Source organism: Vigna radiata, chromosome 9 (genome assembly GCF_000741045.1).
Source record: "Vigna radiata var. radiata cultivar VC1973A chromosome 9, Vradiata_ver6, whole genome shotgun sequence".
In the NCBI taxonomy this organism is placed as follows: Eukaryota; Viridiplantae; Streptophyta; class Magnoliopsida; order Fabales; family Fabaceae; genus Vigna; species Vigna radiata.
This window is the reverse complement of record NC_028359.1, coordinates 14,551,788-14,556,141: the sequence shown is the minus strand read 5'-3', so window position 1 is coordinate 14,556,141 and position 4,354 is coordinate 14,551,788. Positions and strand designations below refer to the sequence as shown.

The window sequence follows — 4,354 nt, the reverse complement described above, 5'->3', positions numbered from 1 at the left end:
ATTGAGAAATATGATTGAACCTAGAATTGAAATTGAATACTTATTGGATGGAATTGAGATGTTTGTGAATGTATGAGAATGAAATGGATGAATTCTAGTCTTGACAAATTGTAAATACACTATGTTAAATTCCTTGCACACTAACTGTTTGATAAAATACGAAAAAGAGTTTCTTGTGTTGTTTTTGTACACTTTGATGTCTAATTGAGTTATAAAAGGAAGAATTGTCATGTGTTGCACAAGTCCCTTGGGAAAGAACGATATTTATCACTTGCTACGCTGCGACCGGTGCACTTGCCGTTGGTTTTGCAGCCAACAATGCTTCATTCATTTGGTTCACTTAACCTGAGATAGCCATGGAGGCAGTAGGAGGAATGAATAAAGTGAATGTATTCATCAGGAAAAAGCCTTCCATAGAAGTTTCCAGGTGTTGCATGAATAAAACATCGTACATGGTTTTCCTTTTTTTCTCCATGTATTCTTTGAAAGAAGTCAGGGATCAACTTGAAGATGCTGTTGAAATCATTTCCAAATAGATCATTCATGTAAATTTGCAATACACGTGGCGTACCCTGGTTTAAGCTCATGTTAACATTATCCATGACACTTAACATGTTTGACACAAAAAAGAGTGAATTTGGCCCTGAAGAGCATCCCAAATCTGCTACTTTCCAACATCTTTCTGAAACTCATGTTTGACATCAACTGTTTTACAGTATCTTCAAGTATAGGTTTCACCATGCTTGCCACTTTTCTCTGTACCAAATTTAACTTGGGTTACCTTCTTATAATATTGAATAATATATATATATATATATATATATATATATATATATATATATATATATATATGATTTAAACTCTTTTCCTTTAGCAAATTTGCAAAACTAAAAGAAAATCCTCTTTCTAGTTTATGATATGTAGGTTGAAATGATACTTTTTTTCTCATGCTTTTGACAGCGGAAAAGAGATTATACCTGAAGTAAGGAGTTCTTGGTATAGCTGGTTTCTCCCTCGCCACCAATCATGTGAAGCACTCTCTGTTGTCATCATATAACGAATGGACACTCACCAATAGAAAATCACAAACAATTATGGTAAGCTATGGTAAGTGTCACCGTTTATATAGAGCACTTTATTGTTAGGTGAAACAAAATATAGTGAATAGTAAGAATTAACCTGAAAAAAATAATATAAAAAGTGAGTGCATAAATTAGATGAAATAAAATATAATAAAAAAAGTGAATAGAAAAAGTTAATGTGGAAAATAAGTGATAAAATAATATAAAAAGTTGGTGGAGAAAATAGGTGAAATAAAATATAGTAAATAGTAAAAATTAATGTGATAAATATGTGAAAGAAATAATATAAAAGGTGGTAGAAAAATTAGGTAAATAAAATATAAAAAAATAAATGGAAAAATTATAAAAGTTAGGAGAAAGAAAAAAAATAAAAATAAAAATAAAAAGTAAATATATAAAAAAATGTAATAGTAAATGAAAAAGGTAAGTGATGTGGAGGATGATGTGGAAGGTTATATGGAGAGTGGGCTCTGAGAAGAAAAATAGGTGGAAAGGAAGTAAAAAAAATGTTGGATTATTTTGAGCCATTGGGTTAAGGGTTAAAAATTTAATTTGGGGACCTAAATAGTAAAACAAATAGTATTTTTTTATTCTTCTTTTTTTATTTATCGGACAAAATTGGGTGTTGACAGGATGGTAACTCGTGCCTTTAGGTTGCACCACAGACGAAGAGAAGACCATTGTTTACCAACGGGGGAAGTGATGAAGGAGGAAAAGAGATCTTACGTTGCGACCAACAACTCTTGTCGTAGGGAATTCCTTTCTTTCTTTCTGTTTCTATTTCTATTTTTGTTGGTTGGTACCAACCAGAGAATATAACGCAGCGGAATAAAACTTAAAGTAGCGGAAAGCGTGTTCGGTCACTTTTTAAATTAAAATGTTTAGTTTTCAGAAATAAATCTTCTAAGAGAAAATTTATCGAACAGTTGATGTGCAAATAAAAGTAAAGAGTATAGGGAGTAGAAAAATCACACAAGTAATTTTTATACTGGTTCAATTCAAAAGAATCTACGTCCAGTCGTTAATCACTATAAAAAGTGATTAACAGTTTCACTAAAAATATAGTTGTATAAATTACAAGATAATGAAATGAGTAAAGGATAGAAAACACCTTCCTTCGACAAACGAACCGGAAGATGAACACTCTGCCAACTCGAAGAGAACCGCTCCGACTTTCGACACACGAAACGCAAACTTCTCCTATTCATGAAACCAGGCAGAGCACCTTGCCAACTCAAAGAGAACTGCTCCGACTATCGACACACGAAACACGAGCTTCTCCTATTCACGAGACCAGGCCAGAGCACTCTATCACTTTGAGAACTTCTCAGACAAACTGTATTCTCAAAATGGCATAGATCCTTTTCACTCACAGAGAGCTTCCCTTAGGCACACAACTCTAATACTCTCAGATGAAAAGTTAAATTATAAGAGCTGTGTAAAAACCTATTTATAAGCCTAGGGTCAGAAACTGAAAAGTCATCTCCCAACTGCCACAAACAATCCATTATCATAAGTGATAATCAATAATTTGAGTCCGTTATAGGGTTTTCAAAAATGTGATAATCGATTATCTTGAGGAATAGTCGATTATTACATAGACTTGGGCAATACTGAATTAGACAGAGATAATCGATTATTTTGTGTAATAATCGATTATTTACGTGATGACTTACTAAATACAAAAACTTCTAAGACTTTTTACATATTTACAATTTATCATATACATTTTTTTCTACAAAATGCGTTTAACAAGGATGCACTTAGAGTCTTCAATTATTCAGCTTTTATCATTATCAAAACTTTACAGTAGCTTCAAGATACCAATGCTCCTCATTGGTAAAAATTTTAACCTTTCATCTCACCACCACCATCATTTACTACCCCTCACCCTAATTCCCTTTCTAAATCCACACTTGAATCACTTCCCATGGAATTGCTTGTATTTTTTACTAGTTTCAATTCTTTGAAGTTGTTAATTGCATGTTTCTACGTGTGTTGAGGGTTTGATTTGAGGAAAATGGGTAGGTGCTAGTTTTCCAAAAGAAAAAAAAAACGTTTTTATATTTATTTTTAGGATTTAATTAAATTAGGGGCGATTTCTTCATATACCTCAAAAATTTCGAGGATCGAAAAAAAAAAACCGCAGGTCATCGCTATCGACGCTGGATTTTCCCGCTATTCTCTCAACTGCGGGAAGTGCATTTTTTGGGAATTAAAACATTTGTTATTGCCAAAAATAACCCCTTATAAAATTCAGTTTTTTTTGTAGTGTTTTAATCCAACATAAATTTTGAGATAACATTATCTAATGAAAATTGAAGTGATAACACAAGTTATGTTCTGGTATGAGATCGAGTCACCTAATCCTTACACAATTTCTCTATGCCATCGGTTGGTCTTCCCTATGTTCACTTCCTTCAACCTTGTTCTCCTAAAGTCGATCGTCTTCTCCTCCGTGTCTTCCACAGTCCAAGTCCGTCTGGGAGGGTACATGCCAAAGGTTCTCCGATGCTAAAGTCAATATAATGTCCGTTCGATAATCCAAGAGCTGTATTAAATATGTAATTAACGAACCTGCCTACCTCTTACCTGGGATTAGGGAAGCCTTAATCAGGGTTCAATCATGCCCCAATAACCCTTAATCTCGTCTTACCTTAACCATGTCTAATAACTTGTCCGTCATGGCTGTCCAGTCTTGTCACTGTCTCGAAATGGTCTGCTCGACGCGTCCGGTATGCCCTAATACATCAAGCCCCCCAAGCCCTAGACAATTAATTTGTCGTTGGGTTTAAAATGGGTCGGGTCTGGCTGATGCTCTTTTCAAAATTGGTTTATACAAGAAAACATGTGTCATGTCACAATAGGCCGATAACCTTGGGTAGTGGGACCGTCGTTCAATTTGGACCTTTGATCGTGCCAACCTCCAAAGGCTGAGACGTGCTGGCAATTTTGAAAATTTTTACTATAAATAGAGGTGTATGGTGTTGTCATTTTCACCCTTATCCCTTTTCTTCTTTCGATATCGTTCGGCTCAGTGCTTTATCAAGGCAATTAATAAATGGCTATTGTCCAGTTATCTTCTTCCAATGGGTCTGATAGCGGAGACGGCGGGGCTTCGTCTTGTGGTAGCGGGGCTTCAAGTTCAATTTCTTCGTCCTCCCTAGATAGAGCGGACCAAGTGGGAGAGTCTCCTTTGATGTCAGAGTGTTTTGGCGGTGACCGTGTGATAAACGGGGTGTCCCTTTTCCTACTTCAAGGCAGGATTAAGG

General features: G+C 35.1%; 1 pseudogene; it reads right to left on the bottom strand.

Annotated features, from left to right (window-relative positions):
* LOC106773405 overlaps positions 1-3,768 on the bottom strand; it is a 17,706-nt pseudogene extending 13,938 nt beyond the window's left edge.
* Positions 3,769-4,354: the final 586 nt, after the last annotated feature.